This window comes from Pinus tabuliformis, chromosome J (assembly GCF_031772625.1).
Source record: "Pinus tabuliformis cultivar Carrire ecotype Pingquan chromosome J, CPIR1, whole genome shotgun sequence".
In the NCBI taxonomy this organism is placed as follows: Eukaryota; Viridiplantae; Streptophyta; class Pinopsida; order Pinales; family Pinaceae; genus Pinus; species Pinus tabuliformis.
In genome coordinates, this window is record NC_142295.1 from 94183201 (window position 1) to 94202451 (window position 19251).

At 38.2% G+C, this 19251-nt stretch overlaps 1 protein-coding gene across 6 annotated transcripts in view; it reads right to left on the reverse strand.

Moving 5' to 3' along the window:
* The window catches only part of LOC149225678 (uncharacterized), a 223154-nt gene that overhangs the window by 203391 nt on the left and 512 nt on the right, over positions 1 to 19251 (reverse strand). The gene's annotated exons all lie outside the window — the stretch shown is intronic.

Below are 19251 nucleotides of genomic sequence, written 5' to 3' on the forward strand. Positions count from 1 at the left end.
ATGCCCTCAGTTATCCTGTGATCTGCAACTACGCTTTGATACCATGTTGGAATTTCTAAGTCTAACTGTTGGAAATCCTTCCTGTACTTTTTGATTTATTTCTTCCTACTTGTTCATTAATTAACAAGTTATTTACCATGTAAATACTGAAAATAAATACTAGTACAATCTCAACACATACAAATCATCAACTGAAGGAAAAACAAGCACACAAGTGACACCATTATTTTTGGACTAACCCGGAAAAACCCAATGCGGGAAAATCGGTGTAGCTATCTAAGGATTTTATTATTAAGCAGTTTCAGAATACAATCTGGGTGCCAGAAATGGCTCACCCAACAGAGAATGCCCTCGGCAATAGTACCTCTCAATCGGAGACAAATCTTAGCCCCAATCTGCCCCACGAAATCTCCCAACATCAACCTCTAGGGTCTGCGTCGGCCTCTCTAGCCCAGCGTCAGCCTCTCGAGGCTCTGTGTCAACCACGTTGGCCCTCCTCAGGCTTTGCACAACTCCTCGCTGCCTCTGCGTGGCCTCTAGCTGTTTCTGCGTGGCCTCTAGCTGGCTCTGCGTCAACCCTCTCACGGCTTCTGCGTTGATGCTCCCGGTACTATCTCTACCTCTCTGCTACTGCATTCACTGCCCCTCAGCTGCAACTCTGATCATTCATTAGATTCCCTCAACAAGTCCTACCCCAGAAGATTGAATTCTTGATCAACTCGATGTGTTCTCCAAGTGACCCTCAAGCCTCCTCTTATACTTTTCTCGTTGACAATTCAACGGCCGAGATTAAGTCCCTAATCAACGGCTAAGATTAGATCTGGCTTGATCCATGACTTTTGGACCATTCTAACTCAGTTTTATATTAATTCACATTAATATTTTATTTACCCTAAGTTTAGACTTAAGGACTCCATTAAAATATTAATTATTTTAATATCTCCCAAACTGGTTAGATTCTGCCCAAACCATTTCTGGGTATTGGAGATCTCATGTGCTTTAGCCAATTTTCATGGCTAGAGCACATCTGATGCCACCCCAAATCAACATCTCCAACCATATGAAATGGTTTCTCAGTCAAGCACAATGACCCAAGTGAGTACACAAACTCAATCTTCCTGACCAAGTCCACTTGGTCTCTCAGTCAAACACAATGACTCAAGGAAGAGAACTCAAAATCAGTGTCCCCGACCAAACTGAAGTATAAAAACTAATAGCTTGTAGACTTGAATGTAAAAATACACAAGAAGTATTTGGTAATAATAATTTATTATATATAAAAATGTATAAGTGATGAATGTTACAATGAGGATTTGCATATATATACCTAAGCAGGTGTCCTTTCGTGACTGGGCATGTCTTTTAGACATGCCTTTTCACTTAACTTAATGACTATTTAACATAATCAATATTTGATTATTTAATATTTACATTTATTTTATTTATTTACTTGTTATGAATTATATTCATAACATAGCCCCTTTCTTCAGAATCTTTGTCCTCAAAGCTTTAATGTTGTCGATTTTCTTCACTTAGTGTCTGTCACTTGATATTTTCTTCACTTAGTGTCTGTCACTCGATGTATTAATCTGGAAAGCGTCTTGTCATGTAGAATCTGTAATATTCCTTTAGATTTTTTTTTTTTTTTTTTTCAAAAACAAAAACAAAAAAAAAGAAACAAAAAAAAATGAACAATTTTTTTAAAATAATTTTTTTATTATTTTTTTAATAATAATTATATATATATATATATATATATATATATATATATATATATATAATCATAATTTCTTTTATAATTTAATTAATTTTATTTATTAATTCATATCATATTAATATGCTACGAATAAGTTTCACTACAATTCACAACTATTTGAATATGCACGACGTATCAATAACACCGGCCCACCATGATTTACACTAGACTTATCAACAACATTGGCCCACCACAATTTACGCAACAAACAAGGTTAACAGGCGTCGGCTGGCAAGTGGACGCAGAGTCATTTGTCGTTTGTCGTTTGTTGAATTAATAGGCTTCTCTAGCGTGCGATTGGCATATCCCATCGACCTGCTCGCCATGTTTGTCGGAACATTGCGCATGTAAATACTCGGAACGTTGCGCATGTAAATACTAGGAACATTGCCCATGTAAACACTCTGTTCGTTGATGTCGACATGGGGCTGAGAAGGGTTGACGCCAACCAAGGCAAACCGACTCACTGTCATGTGGTCGTCGACCATTTCACTGGGCTCCTTCAGGGCGTTGAGGGCACCTTCAACATCCAAAAGGCGACGAAGCCATATCCCTGACTCTTCTAGAGCTCTTGTCCATGATGACAACGCTTCCAACCAATTCACCGAATGGGGAAAAGATGGATTTGAGCGACTTTGAGTTTGTCTCGAAGTTGAGACTCCGCACGAGGAGTTCTCTGAGAGAGATGTTGCTATCAATGATGAATCACCCCTGCTCCCAGACCTCCCGATGTTCCTTCGCAACCTCCTGCATAATCTGCTCACTGATGAAGGCCTCTAGAATCTTTTTTACATGTTCCACCTTCAAATCCACGAAGCCATTCTCTTTTGCCTTTCTCTTCCTGGATGAGAACTCAGAACATCATGACTGTTTGAATGGGAATACATATCTTGAAAAACCAGATCCCCTCTTGCTACCCAATATGGACTTATGCACATGAAATGTTTTGACAGGCCCCTGATAATGTGTACCAAAATAAAAAGCACGACTTGTGTTTGAAATTTCAGCCAAAGGACTCATGGAGACCTTTCGTTTGCCCAATTTTCTTGTACCAGTGTCCCTTGAAGATAATAATGAGTCTTTCAAATGAGTTACACTTCCCATTTCAAATGGTTTAAAATAAGGAATATTTTCTTTGTTTGTTGCAACTTCTTTGCAATCTTTTACAGTTGGAGGAAAACAGCTTGTGGAGGAGACACTCAAACTTTGCAAATCCATTGTAGCACTAGATATACCCCTCCCATCACTTAGAAGCTTGCTAGCTCTTTCCATAGCAGCATTTGAAATGCACACAAGTTTCCCTCCTCCAGTTTGGAATAGTAGAGAAGGTGGTTCTGAAGAGCTAATTGTGTTCATTTTAAGATCACTTAATGAATGCATCCCTGTTGCACCCTTGTTTGCTTTGTTTCCAAGAAGTTTCATGGCCCGTTTCATCGCTTCTATGGATACACTGACAGATCAACCTGCTGCAGTTTGAAACCTGAACTGATGCATTCCATTGGATTCACTACCAATGTTATCTTCGGAAAGAGTTGTTGTGGAAGATTGAATATTTTCAACTTCCAACAGTGCCTTAGCTTTCAAGATACCCGCAATAGATATATTTACAGGTTTTCCAAATTCTGTCTAGAAAAGAGATTGATGAGAATCAGTTTCAGGAATGGATAACTTGCTCTCGTCCAAAATTTGACTGCGACATCAAAAGAGAAAATAGGGTTTTCCATGCACATGGAAGCAGATCCAATACACTCTTGAAACTGGTATTACGAGTTTTCTGTTTTTCTTTGCCATCCCCTGTATCACTGATAATAAGATCACCTTTTCCCATGTTGGTTGTGCCAAGAACAGTCTCTACTTTTCTGGTAGCAGGCGGTGATGATTCTGGGGGATTTTGAGGATCTAACTGAAACATGCTAACAGTGTGGTTGTCTTCATTGGCTTCAAGGATGGTCGGAGGTGACACTTCCTCCAGTACTTCCTTTAGATGTGTTGTATTCTCTAAACTTACAATTTGAGCCAAAAGACCCTCCAAAATATCTTTCTGCACCTTAACATGATTTTTTCCTTCTTCCACATTTTTCTCTTCATCATCATCAATGTTTATATCATTCTTGTACATGTCAAGATCAACTGCATTTGGATCCTCATCTTGACCTATATCAGCGTCATGTTCATTATCATTATTCTGATCAAAATCTGCTTCTCCTGCTTTACCTTGTTTCGTTTCTTCACTGTCACTATCATCTTCCTTATTATCAATTTCCTTTTGACATGCTTTAACTTCTGCACATAATCACAGTAGAACAGATCCCACATAGTCGGTTCTAAGGTATCTGTGAATAAAGTTGCTAGTTTTGGCTTTCGTGCTTTTTGTGGACATTCGTTTGCCCAATGACCTTTTTTATTGCAAATAAAACATCGAACTGATTTAGCTGGAGTCTTTCTGTATCGAAGGAATGGTCATTTTTTCTGGAAAGGCTTCTTTCCAGGCTGATATGGCTGCTTGTAAGCTTCTAGTTGAAACTTACTCTCTGAGGACCAATGCTTCCTGTGTGGATCTTTGGATTTACAAGAGCATTTGGGGTCGCGATTGAAGGGCCCATTACCCCAGTTGGGCATCTGGCCAACTGTTGTAAAAATCTTATTTGAAAAGATCTTGTTGTACTCCTTGAAGTCAGTCATAACATGTTTAGTTAAACAATGTTCTTCAATGGCTTTCTGGATGTGGCCATGGACCATTGCTAAGGTCATGCTTGACAAAGAAAGATGTTTGTTTTCAAAATATTTATTGATAGCAGTGGGAAGAACGCCATGCATACTCTGATATACCTCTTGAGGTATGTTGTATTAGCATAGGAGTTGGATCAGATGAGCCAGTCCCTCATTTGACAAAAAAAGTCTTCCATAAGACCAAGATTGCCTAACTAGTTAGACATAAACAATTCAATGTAACAATTTGGATCTTCATCAACTGTAAGGCCGACAAACTGTGCACGTAGAGCAATGAGCAACTGAACAATGGGATTGTTATGGCCAAGGATGGCCTCTTTGCCTTTTGTGGATGCATAATGCCACCATGTATGTGAGCCACCAAATCCATTGATAATGAGTTGTGCAATACTACAGAGAGAAAGGGTAGGGTCATTAATATGTTTTTTCGTTGCCCAGCTATTGAGGAGACTGATTGCATTCTCCATTTCGATCTTAGGCTGTCAATTTGGAAAAAACATGGGTTCTTGCGGCGTGGCTTGGATGCCCGCACTCATAGTTGAAACTCCATTCATTGTTACTGATATGGGACGGGATGTTTCGCCACCTTAGGTAATCCGCAAGGGGACACCTAATTCTTGCTTCACATAAACAAGGAACTGATTTATTTGGTCCTTTGAAAGGGCAGGGCCCTTTTCTTGCACCTGTTGCAAGAAGGATGATGTGACCGAACTAGCTTCCTCGATCTCTTTTTCTTCGGTTGTTTCAATCTAAAAATTCCATGTAGGTAGCTCATGGCTAGCTACGCTAAAGCTGAAAGTGCGCCTAAGCTTGTTCTTGAGATTATCTGTAAACATAGCCGACTTTGATGGTTTGTCCAAAATAGAATAGTCAGGGATCTGAACTTTAGATCCTAACTTCTTGATGATTGGGGTAGTGATGGACAAAACCTGAGATATAGTTGTCAGCATTTGGTCTAGATTTGTATTGGCTGTTGTAAGGACTGATATGTCAGCTATCTTGTGATCTAGAAATTCTAATCTTGCTAAAATCTTCTTGCACACTTCCTTTTACTCAGAGACTACTTGTTTAACCTTAAGGACGTCTTTGTGCAAATCATCAATGTTCTTTGACTCGAGGTCGAGCTGGATATTTGAATAGTTTAGCTGTGCAATGTTAGTAGCAGACGTAGTGGTTGCTGGTATTGTGGCGTAAGGGATGAATTCCCTTTTCTTTTGACCATCATCGTCAAACTGTCGGAAAGATACATAAGGCAAGTTATTTCCTGGAGTGTAGGATTCTTCTCCTGTGCTAACTTTGATAATTTTAGCTATTTCTTCTCGAGGTAGCCAAGTGATCATGAGGATGTGAGGCCTTTCTAGCTTAGTAACAGTACTAAGCTTATGTATCAACTGATTGCAGGGTGGACACTACTGGTGCCTGGTGCTAACCTTGGTGTTCGGTAGTAAGCACAGTTGAAGAGCTTGCGGGATGGTTTTGGACCATCTCTGCAACCTTTTCTCGAAAGCTTGTTTGAACTTGGGTTGGTAACCGAAAGGATTGGGTAGCAGCATTAAATGGAATTGGGCATGCTTTGGCAATCTTCTGGTTGTCTTCTCGTAAGGCTGATTGGCGGTACTAATCATATTTAGTTTCCCAAAGTTCAGGGTATTGGATTCCAGTCCATTCAAATGTAATAGGAGTTGTAGATTTACTGGAACCAGATTCCACCTCGCTTACAAGCTGCGAAGTATGATGGATATGGGGTTGTAGTGGGGGCATGTTGTCATTGCCAAAGCGAACAACAGTCAAAGTTTTGAGCTGAATTATTTTAGATAGGCATTTCATGTCAAAACCTTGGGGATGAATATAAGCTTGCAAAAGGTCATAGATGTAAGGGTCATCTAATGACACGGAATACGTGGGATAGACAGTACCAAAGGTAGGGTCATCATGCAGAGGGTTGGCAAAGCCTCCTATTATGGCATCGGCTAATTGGTTATGTCGAGTATCTATCACAACGCAGAGGCTATTGATATTCATGGATGGTCGCATGAGAGCGTTCAAGCCAAAACAGATTGCGCCCAGATGGCAATGTTTGAAACCGAGGGATTTTGCCCAGTCGATCTGTGACTTTTCAACCAAGGGGATTTGGGTAGGTTCATCTTGAGATGTAAAACTTACATCGACAGAATGAAGCCGAATCTGAGAAGAGGCAAAATATTTATAAAAGGGCATGTTATATACTTGAGCAGGTAAAATTGGCGGGATTTGCCAGTTTGGGTCGGGGTTGGTTTCAAAAATAGAAATAGTAGAAGCAGAAGTCAAAGCTTCTTTGTAAGAAGACCTTCGGCTTGGGAGAGAAACCAGAGGAGCTGGTGCTTCAATCTCTACCTAGTTTATTGTTGATAAATTTGAATCCATTTTGTTGTACACCTAAATGCCTTGCCTTCCACCTACAACAAATGGTCTATGCTCTTCTGGCTGCGACCTAAAACTCGGTGATTCTCGAGGCATGATAAGAGTCCGCTACAAGAGAAGATGCAAATATAACAAATTAAACAAAAAAAACCAACTTGGATGTTTGAATCCTGAAATTCCACGTAGATAGCTCATGGCTAGTTACGCTAAAGTTGAAAGTGTGCCTAAGCTTGTTCTTGGGATTATCTGTAAACATAGCCGACTTTGATGGTTTGTCCAAAATAGAATAGTCAGGGATTTGAACTTTAGATCCTAACTTCTTGATGATTGGGGTAGTGATGGACAAAACCTATTGATCTATGGCCCAATTTTCAACAACCAATTGGTCCACGATCTCTATTTAAATAGCATGGAGTGTCATTGCAAATGATCGATGTGAGCACTCTCTTGTACAAATTTTCTTTTCCGTTAATAAAATTGCCTCAATTGGCCACATTAGCTAGGGTCATGGACTATTTCCCTCTTAGAGGATTTCAACCACATAAAAACTCTAATGTTATGTCCTATGATCTATTAGAGTGAATAGTTATTGAAGGTGCATGTCCTATACAGAATACCTCGTTTTCTTGAACATGGTACCAAATCCCATTTGAAGAGTTGCTTCCAAAGATAATCAAGATCCTGAGCCCATCCTGCCACATTTTCAAAATCTGTTATTTCCATACATTTTTGGCCTAAATAAACTATTCCATTGCATCCAAAGTGCTACTTTCAATAATAAACCCTTTTGTTTCATCCAAAAAGGGTGTCTATTTACCCAAGATACAACTTTTTTGTCAAATCCGAAAGCATACAATCTAACTATAACTTTATTTAAAAAAAAAATTAAAAGTTCATATTTTGGTTTCCTATGTTCTATTCCTGGTTTGCTACTCTTTCCGATTTGCATAAATTCTTTGCCTTGCACTTTGTGCGATCTTAGCAAACCCGAAACAGAGCAAGAAGTGTTTCTTGTTTGGGAATACTTTTCGTTGTAAGCTCTGTGCAATCTCAGTATATCAAAAACAGAGAGAAAACTCGTATTTTCCGACTAAGCTAACCGAGATCTAACCCCATGTTGAATAATGTAACTAGTGTCGATATTCATAATTGTATTTGTCAAAAGAAAGAAAAAGAACCTTTTATTGTAAAAGAAATTGACTTATTAAAGCATTGGTTTCATGCTTGGGTCAATGGTCAATAGGTCAAAGCACCCATTGTATGCTCTAGGATTTTCATATTGAGTCAAAGTCAAAATCATTATGTAAAAGACCCTTCTTGGGCTCATTTTGTCAAGGAAAGAAAATGTTTTATGTCAAAAATTAGGTCTTATATCTCCTCCATCAAGTCGGCCTTGCACCCCATCAAGTCGGCCTCTTCAACTGTTCGTGTTGGCCTATTTGTGGAGACTCCAACAACTATATATAGCAATGAATTCGACTTAGTTTGGGAAAGCAAAAAAACAAGTGTTTCGATCTGCAATTACTTAGAAAAGAAAGGGATGCAAGGAAGCCTAAGAGAAGAGGAAATCTCAGTGATAAAGAAGGACAATCAACAGAAATGTATATCTAAAATGTTGCAGACTTATTACAAGGAGGGCCAAAGGTGTAGACTAGTCGCAGGAGCTGAAAGCACAGGATGACAAAGAGGGTTGTTTGATGATGACTAAGATTGTTTGATGTTGACTTGAATAAACCAGAAGTTGACTCATTTGCATAAAAAGCTGGCTTGATGGATGGAGGTGATTCTAGGTCTTGGACTGTCTCATTTTGATTTGGTTCTACTAGTAAAAGAGTTTGACTGGGTTTTCCCCTTCTTAGGGGTTTTGCCCTGGCTGAGTGCCTACATCTTGTGTCCTTTTTCTTGTGTTTGATTTTCATTTGTTTTGGCATTTGTCTTGATGATAAAAAGAATACTAATATAATGAAGAAAAACTAAAATACATCACAAGAACTTGTCAAGTTAAGAGAAATCATTTAAAGAACCCTAATTTAAATGTTGGCTTAGATTTCTCAACATGGAATCAGAGCATGGTTCATTTGCATAAGGGCAGGAAGGAGATCACAAGGACTTCTAGTGAAACAAAGAATTCTGGTCATCCAAGACCGAGCTTCTAGAAGGAGAAAATCCAAATTTTGGGCACTCTAATAAGCCCTAATTACAGTGACTAGGATGCAAACTTATGCATGGACAATGAAGAAGTATTAGAGCATAGAAGCACTATTTTGGAAATCCAAAAGGCTAAGGAGATAGGTCATTCAAGGTCGAGTTTCTTGAGAAAAGGATCGAACTCCTGGACATAATTCGCATGATCTAAAATCATCATTGAAGAAGTCCAAATTTTGGTGCTTTTTCAAAGATCCAAAAATTTCAGAGGTCTATGAATACTTATGAACCACTGAATCAAGAAATGAACCTGAGAATCCTGGATAGAAGGAAGTAGCCCTTAGAACCCAGCGAAGTGAGTTGTCTTCAAGATCTTATCTGTGCAATAAATGCAAGTCTTAACAGTAAAAATCATCTTCAGAAATCTTTGTGTATCTTGTGAACTAGTGAAGAGTTTATTTGAAGTGTTAGAAAATGTAACTATGTTCGGTCTTCAATAATGTACTTAAGTCATTATGAAATATACTTGTCAAAAGAATAAAGAAAATATTTTTTTATTATTGTTACAATGACTTATTAAAGCATGGATTTCATGCTTGGGTCATCATTATATTAGTCAAAGTCCCTATTGCGAACTCCTAGGATTAATATTGAGTTTATAGAGTCATTGTACATTTGAAGAGACCCTACTTGGGATTTCAGATCATGTAAAAAGGTTTTGTATCAAGTCAAATATGAATTATGTACCCTCCACATCATGTTGGCCTAAGGACCCTCATTCGACCCACAAGAAGCCTATATATACAAGGAGGTCGAAGTCATTTGGAGCATTCTCTCTCAAGCAAGTTCGATATCTCAAGAAGAGCTGGAGAAATGCGAAGTCTGTTGCCGGGAGGAGGAAAGAACTGCGAGTTTGGGGAAGTCTTTAGAGAAGAAAAAAATCAAACTTTTGGTGTCTCTCTCTCTGTTTCGTGGTCTGGGTTGGAAGATCGAAGTCTCCTAAGATTTCTTTGTTGCCGGAAGCTACATGTTGTCGAAAGTTGTTGCCTAGTCGAAGTTGCTGGAAGGGGTTGAAGATCTGGGAGGCTGACATGGTATGGAAGGAAAGTTTGGTCTTGGTCTAGGGTAAAGAGTCTCAAAGAATACTATTGAAAGGAAGAATTATCATGACTGGGTTTTCCCCTCGACAACGGTTTTGCCCTGGCATGTGCCTATATCTTGTGTCTCTTGTTTTGTGATCTCCGTACACTTCTAATATGGTAATTTCTTGATGAAAGATAAGATAATAAAGCCAACACACTCACAAGTAATTATCAAGAAAGGAGAATCAAACCCTAATATAATATCTTTGATTTTCCAACATGGTATCAGAGCTAAGGTCAAGAGAAGTCGAAGATCACTTTGTTGGCATGGATTCTCCCTCTATGGTGAACTACATAAGATTGGGTTACAACACTACTGGAAGTTGGATCAAGAAGGTCATCTACTACTTATTCAACAAGGTCAAGAGTCAAGGATTCTTGGTTGCCCTTACAGGTTCTCTTACTGATGACAATGCATGGATCATTGATAGTGGAGCATCGAGACACATGACAGGTGAAAGCAAGCAACTTCACACACTATCAAAGGAGCCATCCTCTCATGCAGTGGAATTGGGTGACAACAAAAGCTATGATGTTAGAGGCTTGGGATCAACATCATTGAAGCTGGATAATGGATCGAAGTTACATCTCAACAACATTCTCTATGTTCCAGGTTTGAAAAAGAATTTACTTTCTATTTCTTGTTTAGAAGATAAAGGGGAAAGGATTGCTTTTGTTGATGGAAAAGTATTGGTTTGGGGAAAAGACTCTAGCATTGATAAAGCTAGGGTTATTGGAGTTCGTGAAGGAAGCCTTTACCAGGTTATCACACCATCTCCTCAAGCTTTGGTTCATATGGAAATAAGTCCCATTGAACTATGGCATCGAAGGTATGGTCATCTTCATTATAGGGTCATCCCTACTCTTAGTCAACTGGTTCATGGTATTCCTAATATGAAGTTGGATCATGAAGGTGTGTGCAAGGGATGCTCTTTGGGGAAGCATACTAGAAAGCCATTTCATAACAATGAAACTAGGTCTAAAGAAATATTAGACCTCATCCATTCCGATGTGTGCAGGCCCATGTCTGACAAATCACTTGGAGGTCATCTTTACTATGTAACATTCATTGATGATCATTCGAGGAAGACATGGCTCTACCTACTCAAAACTAAAGATGAAGTATTTGATAAGTTCAAGGAGTTCAGGGTTGAAGTGGAAACCCTAACTGAAAAAAAAAAAGATAAAGAGTCTAAGGTCTGACAATGGTGGGGAATACACTTCTAAAGAATTGATTGCATATTATAAGGATGCAAGTATTAAGAGGGAGCTCATTGTTCCCTACTATCCCGAACAAAATGGATTGGCCGAAAGGAAGAATAGGTCAATTGAAGAAGGCATTCGAACTATGCTCCTTGATCAAGACCTACAGAAGTTCTTATGGGGTGAAGCAGCAATGCTATCGTGTACATTCAAAATAGAAGTCCTCGTAGGAGTCTTGATAATACTACACCCGAAGAAGTATTCACAGGGAAGAAGCCGAGTGTGGAATATCTCTGAATCTTTGGAAGTCAGCGTATATCCATGTTCCGAAGGACAAGCAAAAGAAGTTGGACTCGACAAGTATCAAGGGAATATTTGTTGGTTATATTTCCTCAAAAGCATATAGAATTTACATAAAGTAAGGAAGACACATTGAATTAAGCAGGGATGTCATATTCGAGGAAAATCAAGAATACAAGAAATCAAAGGATATTCCTATTGTTTCAAATGACGAAGAAGTTCTCGTATTTGAAGAAGAACAAGTTCATCATGAGAACTCTACTACAAATGTTGAAGAAGAAGGACCAAGTGAGCCTATTCAATCGGTGGTTATCCCAACCACAAGGAAGAGGCCAAATTGGTTGAAAGCTACATTAGAAGATGTTGAAGGACATGAAGCTGTGAAAGGGTCCTCCAGGGAAAGTAAGAAACCAAAGAGATATTCTGGCTATGTTGCATATATGACAAAGTTAATTGAAGCCGAACCATCTACATTCAAGGAAGTTGAGCATGAAGAGGTTTGGAAGAAAGCTATGCAGGAAGAATATCAATCCATCATGAAGAATGGGGTTTGGGAGATCGTTCCTAGACCTAGTGACAAATCGGTTGTCACATCGAAGTGGATCTATAAGATCAAACATGTTGTTGATGGAAGTATAGACAAGTACAAAGCGAGATTTGTTGCAAGGGGTTTCTCTCAAAAGGAAGGCATTGACTATGAAGAAACCTTTGCACCTACAACAAGGTACACTACCATTAGATCGTTGGTTTCATTGGCTACTACAATGGGTTGGAATATCCATCAAATGGATGTTAAGACCGCATTTCTAAATGGGACCATTGATGAGGAAGTGTACATCGAACAACTCGAGGGATTTGAAGTGAATAGCAGGGACTCTCATGTTTGCAGACTCAAGAAGGCCTTATATGGTTTGAAGCAAACACCGAGGGCATGGTATGCAAGAATGGATGCATATCTTCTTAGAATTGGGTTCGTGAAGAGTATTGTTGATCTGAATCTTTACATCAAGGTTATGAATAATGAGTTTGTCATTATTCTACTATATGTGGATGATCTATTCATCACAGGTGTAGAACAAAGAATTCAAGAATGCAAGACGATGTTGGCAGTCGAATTTGAAATGAAGAATATAGGACTGATGCACTACAATCTACTACCTAGGTCTAGAAGTATGGCAGAGACTTGGGGAGATATATTTGGGGCAAGGAAAGTACATCATCAAGTTATTGCAGAAATTTGGGATGATGGATTCCAAGCCGATGACTACTCCTATGATCACCAACCTCAAGAAGTTGAGCTCCAACTCTAGTCCCGTGGATCCTACCTCATATCGACAGTTGGTGGGTTCCCTGATGTATCTGGTAAATACTAGGCCAGATATATGTTTTGCAATGAACATTCTTAGTCAGTTTCAGTTGGAGCCTCATCATGATCACTGGATAGCTGCCAAACATATATTGAGGTATCTTCGTGGCACTATACATCACTGCCTAAAGTATGATAGTAAGGAAGTCAAGCTAATTGGCTTCACAGACTCTGATTGGGGTGGTAGTGAGACCGATGGAAGGAGCACTACTAGAGGATGCTTTAGTCTGGGAGTTGCTATGATCTCATGGATGAGTAGGAAGCAAGATCCTGTTGCATTGAGTAGTGCCGAGGCAGAATATGTGGTTGCATGTGAAGTAGGAAAAGAGGTTGTTTGGTTAAGGAAGCTTCTGACAGATTTGTTCGAGAAGTCTCTGGGTCCTATTGTGATTAATTGTGACAATCAAAGTTGTATCAAGATGTCTGGAGATCTTGTGTTTCATTCGAGGACGAAACATATCAATAATAAGTTCCACTTTATTAGGAACTTGGTGCAGGATGGGATCATGAAGTTAGAGTATGTCCCGACAGATGAACAGGTAGCAGACATACTTGACAAAGGCTCTTCCTAATAAGAAGTTCGAATATCTAAGGAACTTGTTGGGTTTGGTAGATATTGGTGATTGTATTGATGATAAGGAAATGGAAGAGATTTGTTGAGGCTTTGCGAGTGAAGCATTGCCTGGGAGACATCAGGCCAGCACTCTGTGTTGATGTCTGGATCCCAAAGTTGAAAAGGTGGTGTTGGTTATTGAGCTTTGTTTTGGATACACACATGTATGTTTGGGTTGGTGGTTAGCAAGTAAGCCTGATGGTACCTAGAGGGGTTGAAAGCTTGAGTCCACCTTAGTCCCACTTGGATAGATTGCCCTCCATGGCATTGCAGTGCATGAATTGTTGAGTAACTAGTTGGATAGATTGCCCTGGTCAAGAATCTAGTCCATGGCATTGTGGTGTCTAAAAGTTCTTCATGTTTTCATATAGTTTGAGATCTTCCATTGTATATGTACATTATGAATACCTCCCTAGCTAAAAGGGAGTGTTAGAAAATGTAACTATGTTTGGTCTTCAATAATGTACTTAAGTCATTATGAAATGTACTTGTCAAAAGAATAAAGAAAATAATTTTTATTATTGTAACAATGACTTATTAAAGCATGGGTTTCATGCTTGGGTCATCATTATATTAGTCAAAGTCCCCATTGTGAACTCCTAGGATTAATATTGAGTTTATAGAGTCATTATACATTCGAAGAGACCCTTCTTGGGCTTTTGGATCATGTAAAAAGGTTTTGTATCGAGTCAAATATGAATTATGTACCCTCCACATCATGTCGGCCTAAGAGAGATCAAGTCGGCCTAAGGACCCTCATTCGACCCATAAGAAGCCTATATATACAAGGAGGTCGAAGTCATTTGGAGCATTCACTCTCAAGCAAGTTCGATATCTCAAGAAGAGCTGGAGAAGTGCGAAGTTTGTTGTCGGGAGGAGGAAAGAAGTGTGAGTTTGGGGAAGTCTTTAGAGAAGAAGAAAATCGAACTTTTGGTGCCTCTCTCTCTCTGTTTCGTGGTCTGGTTTGGGAGATCGAAGTCTCCTAAGATTTCACTATTGCCGGAAGCTGTTGCCTAGTCAAAGTTGCTGGAAGGGGTCGAAGATCTAGGAGGCTGACATGGTATGGAAGGAAAGTCTGGTCTTGGTCTAGGGTAAAGAGTCTCAAAGAATACTATTGAAAGGAAGAATTATCTTGATTGGGTTTTCCCCTCGAGGGGGGTTTTGCCCCGACATGTGCCTATATCTTGTGTCTCTTGTTTTGTGATCTTCACACACATATAATATGGTAATTGCTTGATGAAAGATAAGATAATAAAGCCAACACACTCACAAGTAATTATCAGGAAAGGAGAATCAAACCCTAATATAATATCTTTGATTTTCCAACATGAAGAAGGGACCTTGAAGGCATTATTTCTATGGTCTGAATCTATAAGATCCATATTAGAGGAATCTTTAGTTTTTCATCTAGTTGTGGATCATTGAAGAACATCATCAATACTCTTTGGAGCAGTATAACGAGAGCTATAAGACCTATGCTCATATATATATGAAGTCCGATAGTAATCTGGAAGCCGACTTATGGAGGATTTCTCAGTGATTGCCTATATCAGTTATAGCACTTCTTTTGCATCACAAGTTGTGAGCATACTTATATACAGGGAATCATGATATAACAAGCCTTATCCAAGAAATCTATATTCAGTGGTAGATGTAACTCTATTCAAAGGGTCACACTGAAGTTTATATATTAGTTGTTGACAAGGTCTATATTAGTGTTTGAAAAAGCCCTAATCAAAGGACAGAATATCTATGAAGAAATATGTTGGAAGGTTTCCTTATGATACAAAAGCTACAGTTGACAATATTCTTGAGAAGGTCATGATATCGATGAAGATTGTAGTACTTGTGTAGGCAACTTATGATCTTTGCATTGTTGAAAGTCTTCACTCTTGTAAGCAGTAAAAAAAAAGCATGGCATCCAAAAGAAGGCCCTATAGCAGCTTCCATGATCATAGAGGAACAAAGGTATGTAATCATGAAGTATGTATAGTATATTTATTTGTTAAGAACCTAATACGAAGTGTTTTAGGGTTTAATGGCTTATATGATTCTAGGATCTATAGAATTCATTTTTTGAAGGTTGTTGATATCTAGGATTGTAAGTCCTAGATGATATGTGGATTGATGAGGATGATAAATTTGAATTTGACATCATGTCCCTAGAGCTAGGGTTGGTACTTAAAAACCCTACGATTTCATCCAAAAAAAAAAATCAATGGAAACCCTAGATTGACAGATTGACATCACGCTTTTAGTATTGCATATTGTTCTTGACAATGAGAATTGTAGGTATAAAGATTATGGCTAAATTCAGAGGGAGCACTTCAATAAAGGAAATCATATAAGGTTTGTAAAAGGAGAAACTCAAGGTATGTCTAAGACCATAAGATTTTGTAGCTAAACTTCTTCATTAAAAGATACAATCATTTTGAAATTTACATTGTATTACTAACTCTCTTATGTCTAGGGTTTTGAATCATAAAGATTCTTGTTAGGGTGATTAATCATTAGATTGAATCTACCCTTATCATACCATCTCTTATTTGATCATTTTTAGTGAATCCCTAACCTTTAGGGTTCACTGTAAAACCCTAGCCTTTCAATGCTTAGGGTATGTTGATGATGAAACCCTAGTCTACTTAGGGTTTGTTGATAAAGTCTATGATGAAATCCTACACTCTTGATGTTTATGGTTTGTTGATGTTATGAAACCCTAACATTTTAGGGTTTGTTGTTGATGTTTAGGTTGTATGATAAAACCCTAAGTTCTTAGGGTTTGGTAAATTAGGGTTTATGAACAAAACCCTTGTAATAGTTAAAATAAGGTCCTAGGAATGAAACCCTAGGTGGATGAGCTTCCGCATAATTGAAACCCTAGTTTGGTCAAAATTGTTGGAATTTGATTTTTGTATCTAGGGTTTACGATAAAATCTTAGTAAGAGATTGATATAAGGAAATAATAATGAAACCCTGGATATGAAATGCTAGTATGCTATCTTGATTGTTGATATTCAGGATTATTAATGAAATCTAGGGTTTGTGGCAAAACCCTAGTAGAATTTGACATAAAGTTCTAGGCAATAATATTGAAGATGTGAAGTGTTATGATTGGATTGCTAACTTGATTTAATTGTTGATATCTAAGGCTTTAAGTCTCGGTGATGAAATCTAGGGTCTATGACAAAAACCTAGCAAGTTGTTTAAGTCCATAATATAAAATATGTAACCTTTGTTGACTATCAACCTAACTAAGTTTAGGTATTTGATGTTTAAAGCTTGATTATTTTGACGCTTCCATTGTAATGACATGATTTTGATATAGTTGATTTCATGCTTCTATTTGTACTTGGTTGTACTTGTTGAAGATTTGCAGGCACATAATCTTCAAGATGTTGAAGATGTTCATCATCGAAGATGACTCGATAATTATAATAAGCATGATGAATAAAGGGAGCTATAACAATGCTGATAATACAAAAGATGAATAAATAACGTTGTTGCCATAAGAAAGAATGATGTTCTTGAAGAAATGAAGCTTTGAAAGGTTGAAGTTTCTATGATGTTATGAAACTATTGATCTCCCTAAGTAGAGAGGGAGCTTGGGTGAAAGTAAGTTTATATCTCCCTAGTTGAGAGGGAGAGCATAATGTGACAACTAAGACCATGGCCGAAGCATTGCAAATAAATATTCATGAGTGGTAAAGTTGTAAACAAGACTTGGATGTTTTGAAAGAAGTGCTTAGGTTGAGTTTGGTGTTACTATAGAAATTATAAAAGAAAGCTTTTGACGAGATGTGTTTGATAATTTGATGACAATCTAAGTAGCATCAGAATGATTGAGGACAGCAAAGGTTTGTACTAAACATGTATATATAGTGAAAGTTTATTGCTAATTGGGGTTGTGTTTGTGCAAATCTCTCCATAAGAAGGTTGAACATTTGAAGCATGATTGGATAGGTGGACATATTTGGTTTAAGGATAAATGAAGCATCTTGGGGCGACAAGATGCTTGGGAGGACATCTAGTTGGCCTATGACGATAATCCCAAAGTAGAGAGAGTGGCGTTGGTCTTGGAGCTCCGACCTTAAATACACACCTAGATCTCTGGGTTGGTGTTAGAGTTGAAGCCTGATGGTACCTATAGAGGCAGAAGCTTGGAACACACCTTAGTCCCACACGGTTAGATACCTTGGTCAAGTATCTAATCTGTAGCACTATGTGTGCTATGACTCTTTGTAGAACATATTGTTTTGAGATCATCCTTGTACCTATGTATATATGTAATTACTAATTATGAATACATCCCTAGTTAAGAGGGAGTGTTGAAGAATGTAACTAGTGTCAGTCTTCATAATTGTATTTGTCAAGACTCAAAAGAAAGAAAAAGAATTTTTTTTTGTAAAAGAAATTGACTTATTAAAGCATGGATTTCATGCTTGAGTCAATGGTCTATTGAGTAAGATAGTCTTTGAGAAGAATGGCCTAGAGTGTGCGATCATTTCACTCTCTTTTTTGTAAGGTTTCCAATATAGACTAAGCCTCACTGACATTTAAAGGGGTGAAATATATGAGCATCGAAGATTTTTATTTTCATGTCACGTGGCATTCTGTCAAGAAACTCTATTAACAATAAAAATCAACTGAAACGTATTGACTTCTACAGATTTAAGTTTTTAACATCTCCAAATAGCTCAAAATTTACTTTTTGATTTGAAATTGCAGACATGTGGCAAGTTCCATTTTTAATGGCCCCGAGCTTGTTCTCAGGCAGAAGTCACAACCAGGCCAGTTGCAATTAGAATCTCATGTCATTCATCTTCTCGTATTCTATTACCAACTTATCAAGTTCCCTTTCCAATGGCCCTGAGTTTGATGTCAGGTAGAAGTCAAAACCAGGCCAGCTGCAACTAAAAATTCCATGACATGCATCTTCTCGTCTTCTAGTACCAGGTATATAATGTAATCGCACCAAAAAAGAACAGCTGACGAGTAAGTAAATCTAGAATGTGGAAATACGAGGATTTAAATTTTGTTCTCGTTAAGTTATTAATAACTATGTTTAAATATTTTATTTTATTTGCTAAAACATGTCTACCAGTGTAAAATGCTTCTTTACCCTTCCCTGACGGGAACTTTTTTTGTTTTGGAAGTGCTTCGGGAAACAAAACCCGACAAGAAGGGTATCCATTATGCCCAAATCCCTTACACCCCACTTCATCCCTTTAAACTCATGGAATACATGAAGGGCAGACCATAGCGACAAGGCTATGTTACCATAAATGTGACCAAGAAATCTGTTTCTCGTTCTGTTCCATCCGTGTTTCCCATTTATGGGGACATAGCTCTGGTGGATGACTTGACATCTTCTCAACATCACCAGTGAGCCCATGCCCCAGTAGCACTGACAGCAACAATGAAAACAATGTTGGGTTGCTAATCCAGATATGTTAACAAAACGCCTTAAGTTATCATCAAGCTTACCACGTTAATTCGTGCTGGAGTAACAGAATCTTCGTTTGAGCATTAAAGTTTATGCTAAAGACAAGTGTCAACGAGATTTAGAATTTGTATTTTAAAAATCGGTGTCATTTGA